Here is a 20,378-nt window from a genome sequence, read left to right on the forward strand (position 1 = left end):
GACGTTGTATGAAATTACATTAAATTTAAAGATTTCTAAATTTGTGACCCCGTATATGTTATATAATCTGCAGCAATTCCAATTATATATGATACCAATTATAAATAAAATTGACGGGTCCAAAAACAAATAGTTTTTTTTTTTTTTTATGATGTTCAAAATGAAACCGATCAAATCGCAAGATATATCTATATATATATAAATACATGATGTTCATCCATTTGAAAAATGAACCGCCCATCCGAATTATGTTCCATTTCCAGAAAACAAAACAGAATTTACAGCAGAGGAAAAAACAGAATCTGATTCCAGGAAACTAAATAGGATGAAGAAAAGCATATCTATTTTGATAATACACATGATATAACCGCTCTGATACCACTTGTAAACATAAATTTCAGAATATAAACCTTACACTTTGGATCATTTACCATGTGTATTATCAAGAAATCAAGACAAAATGACATACCTGAATCCATTGATGAACGGTTAAACGGAAGCGTCTGATTGTCAATAAAACCTTAATATTGACTTTGTTAGAGCCTTCTAATCCTTTCCCTTTGGTGCCTTATGTTTCTCCTTGAGAGGATTTAGAAAAACAAAACAGTATTCTTATTTTTTCCACCTTGGGAAGGAATAGGGATTTTCATAACTGAAAGGTAATGAAAACCAATAAATTAACCATTATTGGTTTTAAAACTGAAGGTAATGAAAACCAATAAATTAACCATTATTGGTTTTAAAACTGAAAGGTAATGAAAACCAACTTTAACCAATATGCTTTAATTTCTATTTCTGCCCCTCATAGAAATAGAAATTATACAACTAGTATCTACACATTAGGTTCATAACACATATACCCTTAAGCCTATTAACTAAATTAAATCACTTAAATTGTAGGCTTCTTATAAATGATAACACCACATTTAATTATGTGGTCCCATTGAGACATTATCTAACAACAAATAAACTATGAAAATAGATATTAGGTTGTGTTTTGCTTCTTAAGCTTTGCAAGTTCCTGCCTAAACTTCAATTTTCTATAAAGTCAAATTTATATAACATATTAGACAACTTCCAAAATCAAAATACCAACAACTTACACAATTTGTATTTAATTCATCAACTAATAAAAATGTCATATAAATAAATAGAAAGAGCATATACACTTTGTCTAGTAATAAATGCATTACACATCCATTTTTGAATTTGTGAACACCAAAGTTATATGTTACCAAGGGGAAAAATTGAAAAGGGCAAACAGATATTAAGGGCGGACAGTGTGATACGTCTCATATGCTTCAAGGGGAAAACCGACGAGGCATTTTACTTCACATAAATATGCCTTGGGGATACACTTATAAAATGAAAAAGAAAAAAAAAAAACGTATTGGACATTTTTTACAACTTTAAGGAAGAAGCAATGATTAATCTCACTAATATCATACTATTTATTGTATTACATGAACACACTACTTATTTTGGTCTTCCTCTCTTCTAACATTCCAAAATTTCAAGAGAACTTTGCTAGTGATTGTTCTTATCATTATCAATAGATTTAATTGAACATGTCTAAGTGTCGCATATATAATTCACACAGATAATCATTGGTTGAGCGAGTCATTAAATAAATTATAAATATATTTATTTCAAATTCAGCTCTCACTAATAATGAAAATCCAAATTTATACGTGATTTGCAGTTGATTACATCTGTACGCATTTGAAATCAAATAAGGATTGTGATATTGGATGGGTCCTCTTTTTTATCTAGATTGATTGGGAGACATGTGAGGGGTCATTTGTTACATGGTGCTCTTGGACACTAAACTGTGTTTGGTTATGGTTTTTTAAACACAGTTTTTTAAAAAATTTTGAATACTTGTTTGGTTATTTCAAAAAGTGAGTTCATTTTTCAAAATACATATTTTGAGAATTTTGTTCTTCACACATCACGTGAAGAGGCATATACATAAGTACAGCCTATTATGTACTCCTCACAGCCTCTTAGTTTGATATATATATATACATGTTATGTATGTATAAAAATATAATTTGGTATGTAGTAATTTATGAGTACATATCATACCATTAAATGTGTGACTTTATTATAAAATTTACACTCATTTTAACCACAGAAAATGCAAAAAAAAATTTCCAAATTTGCATTAAAAAATCTCTTTTGTAGAATTAATTTTTTATAAATGTTATGAAGCAAATTGTGTAAATCGTAAATTTAAACATAAATTTATGATTTTGTAAATATGTAAATAAATTTTAAAATATATTCACAATTTTTTTAATGCAACTTTGTAAAAATTGGGCGTTTTTTGCAAAATTCCGCTTTCTGGATTTTTGTATATAAATTCATGTTTTCCAGAATTTGTAAATATGTACATTTTCCACAAATTTGTAAATAAATTTGCAAAAATTGTGATTTTTTTAATGCCAATTTGGAAAATTAATTTACAGTTTCTGTGGTTAAAATGCGTAGAAATTTTACGAAAAAGTGACACAGTTATGGTAGGATATGTACCCATACCAAATTATATTTTACTAATACATATATAGCATGGATATATATATATACAACAAAGATGAGAGTATTTTTTAATGTGACAATTTTTTCTTTAAATTGCCTCTCTCCTTAAATTGGAGGGAAATTTAAAATTGCAATGATGTATGTTTTTGAAAACCAAGCAATAACTTTTTTTCAAAATAGAGTTTTCAAATTAAGAGGATCTCTTATACCTTCATAGCTTCCACATGCTAATTAACTGAAAAATAATTGATATTTATGATTTAGTGCATTTGATTGGCAGTATTATTATCTTAATTGTTGAGATCTGAAGTTCAACTTTCACCACAATTAATAGTTATAATTGTTGAGTTTAATATATGTAATTCTCATTATATTTGTAAATTATCTCTGATTAATAAAAACAAAAACAAGAAGAAAAAAAAAAAAGTAAACAGCTTGAGTTAGAGTAATGTCAAAATAAAATGCTTTAAGGTGAAAACTCTAGCAAGTTTGAACTTGAACCAACCACAAATTGACAAGTATAGTAGGCACATATGGTGGATTAAAACGGTCTAAATCTATATGAAAAATGCTTCCTACCCCCAGCTGGGGGTGACACCCAGTGAGGTGTCAGCTGGGGGTTGATCCGGAAAAACAGTTTTTTTTTTTTTTTTTTTTTTTGATTTCTGACCAGTGGGGGCGCGCCACGTCACTGGGGGCGCCACCCCCACTAGGTGTATGAAACAAGATTGAAATCTATATTTGACAAAGTTTGGCAAACCACCTAGCCGGCCATGATTTAATAATTTGGCAAGTTTATCCAAATATTTGGACTAACTTTGATTTGGTATGAAACCATAAATCTAACTAAAGGTTTTTTCTCAATTTGGTTACATAAAGGATTGGAACTCAAAAAAATATCTCAAAATTTAATTAGAAAGTGTGTGTATAGTGTAGATTCAAATTCAATGTTTTGTAAATCACACATATAACAAATCTAGTTCACACAATTTAAACAATAATTTTTTAGGTTTTTTCTTTTGGCATGTATAACCAAATTTATGGTTTAAATTGTTGGACATATACTTTTATACACAAATTGTTCTATTATTATATTTGATGATGATTTGTAATGTTCAGATTTGATATATAATATTTATTTTATTTACAAAAATAATAAGGTAAATGCTAACAAGTGAATGTGAGAAAAAATATTTTGAAAAAGTGTGAAAAAAAAAATTATAAAGTATTTTAAAATTCATCAAAGTGCACTAAATTTAGGATTATTGCTTCGTAGCTCGAAAGTGGTGACTCGAACATAGCCCGAAAAGTGATATTTTCTCTCTCCTCCCTATCTGTGTCTATAAGCTCAAAACGAAACGAGTATTCAGTTGTGATTCGTAGCTCGAAACGAGTAAGTGAAGACAACTTTGTAAGTGTAGCTGTGGTCTCCTGGCTTGATCTCACTGTTCTCTACCCTGTTGGTGATGAGCCCCTTCCTCTTCCCCTGCCCTCTCTCTCTCTCTCACATCTTCCCTAAAATGAGCCCACTTTGCAAGTCAAGTTGTTCCAGTTAAATGACACCTGCAAAACAAAAGACTTTATTAGTATTTTTTTGATTAATTAAACAAACAAATAATAATCTTTATTTTTGTGGAAAGCAAGACAATCAATAACAACCCAAATGGGATCAGAGAGATATGATTGGCTGATCAAAGCATCTGATGAACTACCATCAACCCACCAACAGATGAATGATAATGGTGGTGATGATGTTTTTATTTTTTATTTTTTTGCAGCGACAGCACCTTTCGAACACATAGCAGCAACAGCACACCCTTCGCCACACATAGTAGCAGCGGAAGCACCCTTCGGCACACACAGAAGCAACACCAGCCTCGTCGAGAGCACCAGCACTCCGTCGGTCAGCTCCCCTCTACTCTATTTTGTTTTTTTTTTTTTTCTAATTTCAAATGAAATGTGTGGGTCAAACTGAGAAGGGTTGTACAAATAAATGAGCAACAATGATTCATTCCACTAAAAACATCACCACTAATAACACTAATGCATTAAAAAAGTAAAAAAAAAGAAAAATACAACTCCAAGACCAAAACATCACATCATTAATGACGGGACCCACTGCCACCTAATTAGTGAGAGCACTAATTAATGCTCCCAAACATTTTTCATAAATGAGAGTATACAAAGAAATGACGTGTATATAGGACTCGGGCCATTCGAACCTTCGAGCTACTAATCGCAACTTCTAAATTTAGTGATGACTGTCTTAAGAGTTTATACAATTTGTCCTTTTCTTACGCCTTAGAATTACAGGACACAAATAATAAATATCCAACTTAAAATAACACTTGACCCAGTACAAATATCAGCAAAATGGAGCGAGAAAATAAATTTACATGAAGCAAGAGTGGGGTGTGGGAAAAGAAACACCCACGGTGTGCTTTTAGTGGAGCCCATCTCAAATCCATTTCTATGATTCAAATCATTCCTTTTCAGTAGTAACATTGATCGAATTATATTTGTTTTACAAATATTAATGTCCGTTCATTTTTTAAAACAAATATGATACCATCACGTGATTATAAATATTCGTTCATAAGTGAGCTATTGAATGAGTCCTACTAGATGAACAATCTTGATCATAAAAATGGGTTCAAGGTGAGACAACCAAAGGGCACAATAGGATCTACTGAAAATACACCGGGTATGTTTGTTTGGACGGACTAAATAAGAGGGGATTGTAATCCATCGAATTATTAGTCCTGAGATACATTGTCCCTGGACTATTTAGTTGGACTGAATTTGTATCCTATATTTGTTTAGTCATAGGATTAGATGTCTGGATTTGACTATTTTTAGTGAATCCAATGTTTGTTTGGGATATTATAGAAAATGATAAATGTTCAAATGACTATTTTATCATTTTCAATTATTTACTAAGTAATAACAATATTAAACATAGCTTTAATATTTCAATTATTTTTAGCTAGATTAAATAAAAATTTATTTTATTTTATTTTTGCACAATTAAATAAATTTATTTTTAAAAAATTAAATAAATTAAATATAAATAAAAATATATGTCATTTTTTAATTAAAATTTAAAATAATAATAATAATTAAATAATGAAATAAAATAAAAATCTATTAAAATTTAAATAATGAATTTAAATAAAATATAAACAAAATTTTAAAATAAAACGTCAATAAAATATCTATAAAAAACATTTTAAAAAATTAAATAAATAAAACAAAAATAAAAGTTAAATAAAATTATTTTATTTTTAAATTGAGACATTTAAATTTTTTTGAAATTTACTAAATATAATATATAATTAAATACTAAAGGGCAAAATGTAATTTCATTGTCTAATCCCATGGGATGAGTTATCCCTTAGTTTCTATCCCACCCCCCCAATGGGATAAGATAGTTCCACAAATATGGGACTAATAGTCTGGGAGACTATTAGTCCGGAGCAAAACTTTTGAAACAAACAATAGACTATTAGTCCGGTGACTAATAGTCCAATCTCACACCCTAATCCTTCAAAACAAACACACCCCCGAGTGTGTTTGTTTGGACAAACTGGGTAAAAAAGGATTGTAATCCATTAGACTGTTCCTGGGATACATTGTCTCCAGACTATTTGGTTGGATTGAATTTGTATCATATGCTTGTTTAGTAATGGGATTAGATGTCTAGATTAAACTATTTTTAATAAATCCAATGTTTAGTTAGACATATTCAAAAGATTATTTTACCCTTGTAATTTATAATTTTTATTTAATATATCATTTTAAATTTATAATCTATAATTTATCATTTATAATTTAACAACACTAGAAATTTTTAATTTATTATTTCAATTAAATTAAATTTATAATTTATATTTTTTATTTAATATATAATATATAATTTTAAATTAAGAACACTAAAAAAATAATTTTATTTAATATATAAATTTAATTTTTTAACAACACTAAAAAAATTTAATTTATATGGCCATAATTTTTAATTTATTATTTTTAATTAAATTTAATTTATATTTTATAATTTATAATTTATATTTTTTATTTAATATATAATTTTAAATTAACAACACAAAAAAAATAATTTTATTTAAAATATAAATTTAATTTTTTAACAACACTAAAAAAATTATAAGGCCATAATTTTTAATTTATTATTTTTAATTAAATTAAATTTATAATTTATATTTTTTTATTTAATATATAATTTTAAATTAATAACACTAAAAAAATAATTTATAAATGTTCAAAAAACTACTTTATCCTTTTCTAATTGTTTGTTAAAGTAATAATATGAGGGTAAAATGAACATTTCACACATTAATCTAATGAGATATTAATCCCATGAAAATAATCTCACCTCTCCCCTTAAGATACAATAATCCCTCATATAAAAGATTAATAGTATGAAAGAACTATTCATTTAGAACAAAAAAATTGAACCAAACAATCAAACTAATAATCCAATCTCATAAAATAATCTCAAAAATAAACACAAACTCATGTGCATACTGCTTTGCTTATTTCTATCTAAGTCGTAGGGACAACTATTGACCTCTGTACCAGCTTACTTTGTCCTTCTGATAAGGCCATGTTTGTTTGGGCGGATTGGATTAGCATTCTCATGACTAATAGTCCTAGGATTACGAATCCGTTAGATTATGTATCCTATCTTAACTAATAGTCAAGTTTAAAATAATTAGTCCGTATTTCAATTGTTTAATCAAACATCGGATTAATAATTTTATTGAACTATTAGTCCAATCCCAAGCCCATATCCAACCAAACAAACACGGCTCAAATGTACACGGGCACAAAAAATTGATGTCATTGATGAACATTTTCACAAAAATGGCAATGCACCACCAGCTGGCATTGACGTCTATATCTTGATTGCACTTTACTCTTTTTTACTATTTTGACGACGCTGGTTACATGAGTACGATCACACCATGTATCTAAATTACTGATATTACTTATATAAGTTAAAAAGTTAAAAAATTATTAAAAAAATAAAAAATTTATACTGTTTACTCTCTCCGTTTCAAAATATTAGTCTCTTATTCCATTTTTCATTGTCCCAAAATATTAGTCCCTCTTCAAAAATCAAGTACAAAAATAATATAAATTTCCTATTTTACCCTTCTTTTAAATTAATAAATAACATAAAAAGTACAATTATGCATTGATATTCCCAAAAAATATACTATCAAAAGGATAATTTTAAAAAATTAACTTTTTTCAAATGCAATAATTGTACTATCAAAAAAAATTAAATTCCCCAAAAGGAACGATTATTTTGAGACGGAAGGAGTATCTTATTTGGACGGAAAAAATAAAAAATAAGACAAGTTAGCTGACATGCACAGAAAGCAACGGCGCAACTCAGTAGGGTGTAAAAAGAAACAAATCAAAAATACAAATTGCAGCACAATGCAATGATGTGACACAATGTAAGCCACAACTTCAAAAATAAGTACAAGTTGACTAGCATGCATGAAAAGCAGCTCTCAAATCAGAAGGGGAGCAACATAATTTTGTTATTTGGTATAATATTTTAATATATATTTTTTCGTAAAAATTTAAAAAATTATTTCAAACATACATATTTTTTGAGGGAATTTTTTTTAAAGTCCCTGGTATTAAGATTTTATAGCATAAAAGACACTCAATATTTTCATAATGTCTAAGGTCCCTTAACATCGATCCAGAGAAAATTTGGCCAGAGAAAATTCGACCCAGAGAAAATCTGATGCAGAGAAATTTCAGAATTTCTCTGGACTTCACTCTTCAGACAAAATTCGGTTCTTTTCTTTGGACTCAACCTAGAGAAATTCTTTAAAATCAGATAAATTTCCCTCTCCACCCAAAGAAATTTACTTAAACTCAGAGAAAATCTCCCTCTAACCAGAGAAATTCACTTGTGTTGATGACTTCAATGATTTGGATGCATAGCCTTGGTAATCACTACAACATTTCCATGGTCCAAGTGTTATGTGTACTATTGATAGAAAAGATTGCTCAACTATCCACCAAGGTGCTATAATTTTGAGAAGCTACATTTTCTGTGTTCATTAACAAACACAGGGCCAGCCCTGAGTTCGCCGGGGCCTAAGGCGAATTTAGAAAATGGGGGCCCTTTTATACTGAAAAAAAATTCATGAATAAAACGATAAGTTATAATTTTTTTATTTGTTTGTAACCATAAAAAAATTTACTTACACATATAATCATTAAAATTATAAATAAAATAATTTAATAAAACAAAATTAGAACAAAAAAATTAAGAAAAAATTATTCAATTAAAATTGATAAAGACCTAGGTAAAAAAATTTGAGTAAAATTATTTATTCCACTAAAATCTAATAGATAAAGAAGGTAAAAATAAAAAATAAAAAAAATAGGGCTCATATATTGTATGTATTATTTTTCTTGAGCCCAAACACTTTTTTTTTTAATATATATTTTCATTTTAATAAATATGGACCAAACTACACTTATAAATAAATATGGAGTAAATCATACATGGATCCAAAAAAATATTTTGGGTCCCTTTAAATTGATCCTAAAACCAAAAAAAAAAAACATTGAGCCTATAATACTTTACCAAATTTAGGGGCCCTATTTTTGGGCCAAATTTAGGGGACCTATGTTATATATGTTTATATGTTTTACCAAATTTAAAGGCCCTATTGTTTTTTATTTATTTATTTATATATTTTCATTTTAACAAATATGGGCCAAACACATTTATAAATAAATATGGGCAAAATTATATATGGGCCCAATAAAACATTTGGGGCCCTTTAAATTGATCTTAAAACCAAAAAAAAAAGATTGAACCTATAACAATTTTTTAAATTTGGGGGCCCTATTTTTGGGCCAAAATATGGGACCTAAGGCACAAGCCTTACCTGCCTTAGGGCAGGGCCGGCCCTGAACAAACAAACAAACAAAGATGGTTCTTTACAGAATGTGAGAGTTTAATATCATAAGAGCAATTGGTATGCAATTATTGACATTTACCTCTCCCTGTCGACCATCATTGACGCCCCTGCTGCTGTCACCGGAGCGTCGCCGCTCAGCCGTCACCTACGTTCTGTCTCGCCTCGCTGCTACACTACTGCCACCGTCGTAACTAGCCACCCCATCGCACCACCCTCGTTTCTCTCTCTCTTTCGCTGTTGTTGCCCCGCCAACCGCAGCTGCACCATCGTCGTCCCTCCATCTCCAGCGTCCCAGCCTCGCCAGTCGTTCTCTTGATAGCTGCCAAGATTTTGTTGGGCATGTTTTCTTTCTCAGCCCCCATCGCTACCTAGCACAGTCGGCAATGGTGCCCAGGTTGGAGCTACGTATGTTATCGTGGTATCCATTCCAACGCCGAAAACATAAAATCTGCGTTCAGGTTGGAGTGAACTTTGCGACGAGAGAGAGAGAAAGGCAGCAGGAGAGAGATAAAGAGAGTGAGATATATCATCAAATTTCTCTGTGATATATAGGTATGGGTTAAGGGACCTTAGACATTAAAAAATAATATTGTGAATCTCTTCCATTACTAAAAATGAGGGAGGGAACTTAGACTAATTTTTTCTATTTTTTTCTACTTTTTTAGTTAAAAAATCAAAAAGTACACTTATATAAATCATTCCAAACAAGCACATTAATTGGTTGGGCAAAGGACAAAGTTGACCCATCCATGCATCCACTTTTGCACCTCGTACTGTAGTACTCAGGAGTCGAGACCACTGAATAATTTTTCCATGAAAAATCTCTCAGTCTGATGCCTGAATCAGATCCACTGTTGATCCTTTGAGAAGTTATTATTGTTTTTAGCTACTGTCCTCTTGAGAGACGTCAGATGCTGCTTGTTCCCAGAAGGTCTCAAGAATTTTGCTACCAAAAATGCCTCAAAAAAGTAACCACGAAAATGAAATGTATCAACCAGAATAAATCTTTATCCACACATTTCATTTTCACTTGGAATGTGAGAATTTAGAGATTTCTGGCTGGACTGAAAATCTAGGCCCATATGTCTTCACTTGATCACCATCCTCTGCTTTAGGAAGTCCGCTTACCAGGGTCTTCAACTGACAAATTGGGAGGTAATTCTTTTACAACAGCAATCAAAATTCAAAATGATGCACCAGCTACTTTCTTCAAAATGTTTTCTAAAACTGTTTTCTTTGGAGTACTTTCTTTGACCAGTGTTCTCTAAAACTGCTTGAATCAAATCAGACCTTTCACTTCTTATGTTACATGAACTCGGGTATAGGTGTCGGGTACGGATATGTATCTAGATGTCGGATTCATCAAACTATAAATTTAAGGATGCGTGGACTCCGCAAAACAAATGTCATATTTTTATGTTTTTAATAAAATATGTGAGGTAAAATAATGCTATATGTAACTTACAGTGTCAAAAAGACATTTATAGCAATTATACAACAATATACACATATAATAATAGTGTTATATATAATTATATAAGAAGCGTCTGTTGAAAAGTAGTCGACACATATTCCATACCCTTGTCCGAATGTCGGGTGTCCGACACGGGTATTTCATTTATTTTGAAGAGTCTGTGTAACATAGTTCACTTCTGTGCCTCAGATTCTCGTTCTCTCCTGTAGTCATAAACTGAATCAAAACCAACTCTTCCAACCCTCCTATTTCGGCGAGTTCTTTTACTCCTACCTCTCTTCTTTTCCTTCAGAGCCATAGGTTGTAACGAGGGGACGTGTTATAAATCCATCCCAGTGGCACTAAAGCTGCAAGAAACTCTATCAGAAGTCCCATAGGCAGGCTTGAGTAATCACCTGATCTTATACCAAGAAGAGAAGCCAATCCAATGCCCAAAAACCCGCGCTATCAATTGATGATAAACACAATGCCGAGGCCAAGAAAGAAGTGAGAGAACCTTCACAACCTGCCGGAGCCAAACTTGCAAAAAGCACTAGGAATGGCAAGACTTTAAATTGTGCAATGATTTCTGCTAAACCCGAAAAACGAAGGCCAAACACGTCATTTGGAATTCCCAGTTTCAGATTGATCTGCTTCACCAACATGAGGTCAAGAAGAAGCGAAGATGCGTATAGAATTTGGACTATACTGATTAGTTTTCTCATGGAAATGCTTTTCCAGAAACGGTCATAGATTAAAGTTATGGAAAGAAGCATCAATTGGCCAGTCACTCAAGACATCCCAATTATTGAAGGGTCGAGATTTAGGCATTGTTTTTGGTAGCAAAAGATTGAACCCGACAAGACTGGGACAACGGCAATCGAAGCTACAATCCAAGTAAGAGGGTGACAGAGGGTTTCTTCGCTAATTGCCATCATAAGATCGGAATACTGTTTTCTAATACTACCTGAAATCGATTTCTTCGCAAGACTGTGGGTTGATGATTGAGGTAAACCAATAGAATCCTCTCTTGCCACAAGAGAAATTGCGAGTTGGAGAGAAAGAAAAGCGGTGAAGACTAGGAACATGGATTTGGGATTTTGTGTTTTCAGTAAGAAAAAACCGCCAAGTAAGTTTCCTATAATTCCACCGGAAGCCAAGGCCATAAATGCGTAAGATTGGAGACCACACATTTTGTGCTTTTGGCCATACTCAGCAACAAAAGCGTCCTTCACTACTTCTGTAATGGATGCTCCGTGATTACTGAGAAGTACGACTGCCATGAGAGTAGAAAGGGCTTCACTTGATAATGGGATCAACGCCAATGGCCCCCAAGATAAAACCTGCAAAATGACTGTAAGAATGTGATTGGTATCGCTGTATGCATCACATTGGTCAACTAGTGGGCTGTTTATCAAGCAAGCTAGATTCATGAAATCAATTCGGCATTGTTTAGATCTGAAAATGAGCAAAAGATCCAACTTATCAGATCTTTTAATGTCCTAAATCTGTCTAGAATGAGGATTTGATTTTCACAGCTTGTATGAATCTTGATATTGTTACAATCAGAAATAGGTATACCATGATTGGAGTGGGCTAACAAGAACACGCAACTTTTATTTCAAATGCAGAACACAACATGCGGGAATACATGCAAAACATTTAACTTTGAATGTAAATTTAATTATGACATAATCAAAGTTTTCAATGAAGTATTGAATTTTAAATGCCAAACTGAATTAGGCTTCTAGAGCATTTTTCAACTCCCAATACTTGCTATAATAATTCAAATTGACTTCTCTCAACTTGATTATGTACATTGTACTCTAATAAATTTTATTAAGACTTGATCTTAAACTTCCTGGTAAATTAAGCAAAGTCACAAATAAAAGACCAAAAAAAGTAAAACAGGTCAATTTTTCTCAAACTATTTCTATTGATGACAAATCTGAAAGTTGGCATCTCCCTTAAACATGCAATTTTCTATTGACATAACATAATTATTTTAGCAAGAAGTTAGCATATGAAGTCATAGGTAAAAAGGTGTAATAACACCAAACCATAGAGACCAAAACGGAGAAAAGAGCAAGAACATATTCAACCACTGTTTTAAGGCTATCAAAGCAAACTAAAACATCAGAGTGTGCAGCAATGTATACATTCAATGAGAAAACAGCTCCAAATACTAACTCAATCTCTAAAAATGTCACGTTAATGACAGCCCTATGGGCGTACAATAAGACAGAGATATGCCAAAATAGTTAGAACTCTAATGCACTTTTCACGCATCCTCAAATAATTTTACATATTTTATATGAGCCATGCTAAACAAAATAACAAGTCTCATAAATTTTTCCTCACTAATGCGAAGAAGACAGAATTAGAACACATATGGGTCACAGAAAGCATATTGATAAGCTGAGATTTATCTTCATGTGGATCGTTCCATAACTGGGTTTGATGCCAACCTTCCATTGTATTTTTTGTGAAGTAACAGACCATCTCCAACCCTTCACCAGTTTTTTCATCTAATTTGATTCCAAATTTGAGTAAAAAACTTGATTTGATATGAACCATTCCAATAGATCATCAAATTTTTATCAAGATCTTTTTAAAAATTCTTCTTTTATCACAAATTTCCCTTTTCCATCAAATTTGATAGGGGAAAAAAATCATTTCCAATGCTTCATCTTTTAAAATTTTCATCAACTTCAAATTTGAAGAAAGATTTGATAAGACCATCTCCAACGGTGAACCAAACTTGGCATCAAATTTAAATTTTGGTGAAAAAAACACTTTTTGGTGCTCCAACCGTTCCACCAAATTGATATCAAAATGAGAATTCAACAAAAAAATCATTAAACTGAGAATAAGCTGCAGATTTTACCAAATTACTGTTCCTGACCGTTGGAAGAGCTGAACCGGTCAACCAGCAGGTTGCCCGGCCGGTTGACCAACCGGTCCACCGGTTCCCGTACAAAAATTTTGGTTCAAACAGGTCAAAAGGTTCGAAGAGGTAAAAAAAAATATATATATATATATATATATCCCTTACCGGTCGACCAACCGGCCGGCCCTGTTTTGATACCCACCATTGGAGCAGTCTGTATCAAAATGAGAAAATGGGTCTTTTTTAACTCAAATTTGGTGAAAATTTTGATAAACGATTGGAGATGCTCTAAGAGTTGTCAATTTGATGAAAAAAAAATATCTCTCCTTGATTTGATAAACATTTGATGAAAGGATTGGAGATAATTTTTAAGCACTTTTTCACCAAATTAAATTTTGTGAAAGACAAGGTGAAGAATTGGAGGTGCTATATGATTTATTTTGTGTTCCAAACATTGCCAATTTTTCTTACTGACTGATATGACATCTATACCATATTATTGAAGTAGGTCTTATTCTAATTTTCAAAGATTTATTAATTAGTATAATACTTTTTTTTATATATACATTTTTTACATATTTCATTACAACTATTTACAGTGGCTAATGCTATTTTTTTGAAAAATCATAAACATTTTCCTTTTGTAGAATATAACAAGAACAAGTCAAACTAAAAATCAATTTCAACTAGTATAACTAAAATGATTAACAAGTGTATTTGGGGGATTCAACTAACCTCCAATACAAATATAAGGTATTCTGTGACCACCACCAATATAAAGAGCATCAGACAAGATTCCATAGAGAGGCTTTATCACCATGGGTAGGTTAGCACTGTTCTGCACAAGCTGCAATGTTGATGGATGTAAATTGAGATTGTCGGCCATATGGAAGTTGAGAGCCAGCCAAGGAAACCCCCTAAAACCTTGTACCCAGTACCCAAATCCACACAAAACCAACATCTGCTGACTACCCACTTGAGAAAAACCTCTTCTCTCCTCATGTACCCTATTTTTCATGGTTTTATTGGGAGGGACTTGATGTGGAGTTAGTGTGATGGGTTTGAGGAGGTAAGTTTTAGGTCTTAAGGGCTTGTCGATGGTGTTTTTGGGGTTTTGATTGTGAGAAAAAAAAGAAAAAAATGATCTTTGGGAGGAGTTTTGGATTGCTAAGTTTATTGGGGTTAATGGGTTTCCATTAGGAACTAATGAGTATAGACTAAAAACTAGAACCAGAGAGAGAGAGAGAGATGGTGACTTTCTCAATTGCTCAAATAACAAGAAAGAATACAGTGTAATGGTATTACTTGAGAATTGAGGGTCAGAGTGTTGGAAATTGGGTGGTCATGTAGTATGATTTTTTGAATTTTTTGAATTTAAATTTTTTGAACTTTATTCATGTACGTTTAAATTTAAATGCAAAACTTATTTTGATAATTATTTAAGATATCTATATTTATCACATCAATAGATATAGATAGATGAATAGATAGATATTGATTGTTATATCTGATTATATATTTTATATATAGATATTTTATATATAATATATTTGATATATCATATACATATATTATGTGATTTTTACCCATAACATTTTTTTTAAACTCTCTCTGACTCTCTCCTATTAAATAACAATCAAGCCATTTTGTACTGTGATTTGTGTAGGTGATATTCATTCTGTAATATCACTCCATTGCTGGATTGATTGATCAGATTCAGGAAGCACGTAATTTACCCACGAGGTTCTCCGCTAGAAGGTATGATTCTGATATTTTATCCGCTGCGTTATAATGTTTTATGATTTACATTGGTATCAGAGCGAATATGAGTATTTTCGTGCTTTTTTTTATGCATTAAAATATGTGTATATTTTTCTATAAATATATATATACATGATATATGCATGAATATTAATAAAGGAGGAAGATGTCTTCATTTTTATGTTCATTAAATGTTATTTTTAATGCCATAAATGTTTTTATTATGAAAAATGAAGTCCGGTAGTACAAAAATCGAACCAGAAAACACCATTGAAGGCAAAGCGTGTGCCTCACGCGCCACCTGACGCGATTCAGACGCGCCTCCACGCGCTGCCATGCCCTTGCACGCACCTCCACGCGCCAGGCGCGATTCAGACGCGCTTCCACGCGTCGTCACGCGCGCATCAGTCGCGCTGTCCACTTGCGCGCCGTCTGCGCCACACACGTGCGCCGCGTGCTGAGCCGCACGCCGAGCCGCGTTCCAAGCTGCGCGCTGAGCCGCACCATTTTTCCTCCGCCGGCTTGGCTGGCTTGGCTGCTGATGCATAAGGCTCTGTTTGTTCTGTTTTAAATTCTGAATCACGTCAAATGGTCATAATTAATTCGTTATAGCTTTTTTTTAAGCGTGGTTGGTACCGTTAGACTCATAATTAAATTTTTTATCTTCTGTAAAATTTTAAAAATTTTATGAAAATAAAAAATATTTTTTCTGAAATAATAATTTATTATTGCTGGTTTAAAATGCATCTGGTGTTGCATGATTAAGTTTCTGGGGCTGAATTTTTTATTGTAGACAACTGTTATGATTTACGCTTTACTGGTATAGTTGTAGCATTTTACCAGATTCTGAAATATTTATTTCTAATTTTATGTGTGTTTATTAGTTATTTAAAATTCTAGAAAATTTTCAGAAAATTTCAAGATGATGTACATTCTGTTATGACATAATTTGAATATTTAATACAGCATATTATTTTTTTAGAGTTTCTAATATGTTGTAATTAGAATAGCATGATTATTTATTTATTTATTTGAATTTCATTATTAAATGAATATAGCATGAGCTATTTGTAAATTTACATTAAAATGTTATTGTATGAAATTTATCATGCTTTGACATGCCATAGTCAGTGGGAGGTTGTTCGGTTGAGAGAAATCTTTGTAAATTTACTCCCGAAAATCAATATTTTGCGCATAAATTAAATTAAATTTTGGATAATTGTCACCTGTGGCGCAAGAGATAATTACGAGCATAGCGGATTTTCGATCTTGCGACTTGTGTAATATTGTCACTATTTAATTTAGATTTTTGCGGCAAAATTATATTATGCTAATCAAAATTAATCCCAATACGCATTTCTCTCTAAATTGACTTAGCTTATGGAAGTTATTTGGTTGACCTAGACTTAGTAGAGATGTTCAAATGTGAACAATGTAATCATATTCTTTAGATGAGCAAAAGTCTTGGAGACTTGAGGTTAGACCTTAATTGAGCCAAAGTAAGGAAACATGACTCAAAGTCGCCGTGGTTTTGTTGCCTTGTTTGGCATAATAAAAACTAATGTATGCGCTATGGTTAGTGGCACGCTACGTAGTTTTGGTTGGCGAGTTTTAGAGTTATGAAATTAGTAAGTCCTCAACAGATCTGTATATGATCTTGACTATTGAGCTGCGCGGATTGACTTTGTAATTTAACTTGTAAATAATGTTACATCATTGGATGAAGTAACATTCAAGAGTCATGTCATCCAAGAAATACGAGCTTAAATAAATTAGTCATTAAGTGTAAGACGAGTAGCCAGTATGAGCAGTGTTATGCTCTCTACCCAATTATTGGCAGTGAATGGAGCAAAATTTCATGCACTATAATAGTGTGCGTTGAAATATCATGTGAAGTGAAAAGATTAGCGCTTAGTGGCTGCAAAATCTGTTAGCATTGCCAACTTGTCTAAGTCTGGACACTTACTGCTTCCACACTTGAGTGTGAGACATGAGGAGGGGCTTCTTTGTATGATTCCTTAGCTAGGCTAACGTTTTTTAATAACGTTTACCACTAAGCGCAAACATTGCAGCATAATAATGAAAAGGTCAAGGCCGACAAGGTTGTTATGACTCTAAGAATTTGGCGCATCGCTTGTGAGAGCATTGTGTTGAATTAGACTCTTCAGCCTAATTCGCGCTTAAGTTACTTCAGGAGCTGTCATAGATTGATAGCTTATTTTCTCCTTCTAGTGGATAGTAGAATTAATTGCAAGTAACTATGAAGCGAGAAATAGAGATGGTAAGAAGAGTATCGTCATCTTTCAACTAGATGCAGTAAAGTGTATGGAGAATAAAATTGACTTGAAGCTGCAAGGAATTAGCACTTACTAATTAAATTTGCGACTTAGGCGCACTTGATATCTCCATGACATCCTTTTATGATCTAGTGAATATGAATTAGTCGTGAGTCATTACCTAGTTGGGCCTAAACCTTTAAAACTTGTCTTCAAAAACTCAAACATTAAGATGATTGGAATTAGTTTATGACATTGGTCATGAGCCAGTGGCTTATTATACTTAATCACATTAATGAGATGATGACACAATGGTTTGAGTAGGCCTTCTCGGGCCCACTCACTTATGACATCCTGCTCTCATGTGAATGTGTAACTTTGTTCGCAACGGGTGCGCACAAGTAAGTAGGAAAGCCATAGAAGGTCATTTGTTTTGGCACATTTAGTCCACTATGATATTTGTGACTAGATATGTGTAAGGGAATAATAGCTAAGCTTCAATCTCGACACATTTATAGATTACGATACGCATCTGAGTCAAGACTATTTGATCTCCCATAAGTCAAAAGTTTTGAGATGATTTTTGACATTGCACATATGAGGCTGAGATCAATTAGATAACAGCTTTCGTGCTTTTAGTTTTGACCAAGGTGGCGAGTATCTATTTGAGTTATTTTTTAGAAAAAACTCTGTGAAGAGAAATAGATGCTTAGAAAATTGATTATTCCTAATACTCAATAACACAATGGTGTAGTAGAGATAAGGAATTAAGTATTGTTAATGTTAGGTGGATAATGGCGCAAAATGTTTCCCAATTGGGAATTACACTAGTTTGTTGCCTATATTCCTAACTAAGTGCCCTCCATATCAGATTTTACACTCCATTTGAGTAATGGGTCAGTAGAGAGCCATCTATGGGCGATCTATAATCGTTAAGCAGCTTATCTTTATTTTACTTCTCATAAGATTGCGAAGTTAAGACCTAGAGTTCTATAGTGCATTATTGTATGCTGTCTTGTAAACACAAAGGGTCGTGTAGCGCATTATTGTATGCGGTCATGCAAACCCTCCGGGTCATGTGCATATAGGTAAGCAGCTTTGTGGTAGTGTAACTAAGTCACATAATGTTTTTGCTTAGTAAAGGTGACGTGAATAAAGTTTTGGAACTCTATAATATGGAGAATTCTAAGCATAGCGCTTTTATGTAGCCTAGTTGATAATGGAAAGAAATTTTCAATATCCTAGGGACAGTGGGAGTGATGTGCCTACTAAGAGATTACTCCATTAGAAAAAAAATACTCTACATTCTTAGTTGCGTGGCAGTGAATGTGAAAATTTTTCATGTCATCACTAGGTGATTGAGAGGGAAATATTCATGATTGCTCCGCAAGATGATAAAGAGCCTAGGATAATGCCAAAGGCTCTAGTCCCCAATTTTTAGAAAGTGGATTAATGTTGCGCAGCTTAAGACAAAGTCTTTGATGATTAACCATTTCTATAATTTGGTTGACTTTCCATTATGACGCGAAACTGTTCTAAAGTTATGCGTAATTTGGATAGTCATTGTTGAGGCATAAGGCTTGTTAGATACCGAAAAGTCGCACCATTGAGGAAAGTGTAGACCATGAGAAGACTTCCTCCTAGGGAGTGAGGTTATTTCGACTTAGGCTATGATTGACATAAGTTCGAAACATTGATTTGTGGACATTGTGACCTAACTTCTCGTTAGAGAATTGGATAAGTAGATCCGTAGGGATTTACCTTCTGTTTTTATAGTGAAAACTTAGGAGCGCAAAAAGGTTGTTAGTTCCAATAAATCTTTTACAGCCTAAAATAATTATCCAAATAGTGGTTCTTAGATTTCGTCAAGCCATGATAGGCTGATGATGATCGATGAAGACCACAGAGGCATGATCAATGGTCCAAAAGAAGTTTTTCCTTAGTTAGTCATTATAAGCCAGAAATTTATAAGGTTGTCGCCACCTAGGGTGGGCAATCCTTTATTTTAGATATGATGGACATGGGTGATGTAATTTATATGCTCGGATGTACGATCCTTAGGGATTGTTTTGAAAAAATTCTCGATTTGTCTTCGATGACTTATATAAGAAATATCCTAGAATGATTCTAGATGCAAAATTGTAAACCCATTGACTTATCTATCGGTAAAAGCCAGAGCCTTAGCTATTGAGTGAATCCTCGGATTGTCTTTGGAAGAAACAAATGACCTATATTCCTTGATCTTTTCTTTGTTGTGGGAGTCTAAAGTACGCTATGTGGGCGTATTCGGCATGATAAGTGTTATCTTTGGTAAATGGTCAACTGAGTTGTTTAGACATTGACCTTGCTCATTAGATTGTGGATAAAATGCTTTACTAGTAGTATATTAATTTGCTCCTTGTAAGATTCAATGCGTTAGTTGGGTGCATCTGCGCTAGTTAGACGCATTAAGAATGAACGCAAATTGGTCACCAAAAAAT

General features: G+C 32.5%; 1 pseudogene across 1 annotated transcript; it reads right to left on the reverse strand.

Annotated features, from left to right (window-relative positions):
* Window positions 1–10,979: 10,979 nt before the first annotated feature.
* LOC114258488 (putative folate-biopterin transporter 8, chloroplastic) lies at window positions 10,980–15,020 on the reverse strand (annotated as a pseudogene). The gene is made up of 2 exons (XR_014335213.1): window positions 14,597–15,020; window positions 10,980–12,325 (listed from the first exon to the last, which is right to left on the reverse strand). The product of XR_014335213.1 is annotated as a putative folate-biopterin transporter 8, chloroplastic (transcript).
* Between the last annotated feature and the right edge of the window lie 5,358 nt (window positions 15,021–20,378).

Source organism: Camellia sinensis, chromosome 7 (assembly GCF_055761805.1).
Source record: "Camellia sinensis isolate YWXY chromosome 7, ASM5576180v1, whole genome shotgun sequence".
NCBI classification, from domain to species: domain Eukaryota; kingdom Viridiplantae; phylum Streptophyta; class Magnoliopsida; order Ericales; family Theaceae; genus Camellia; species Camellia sinensis.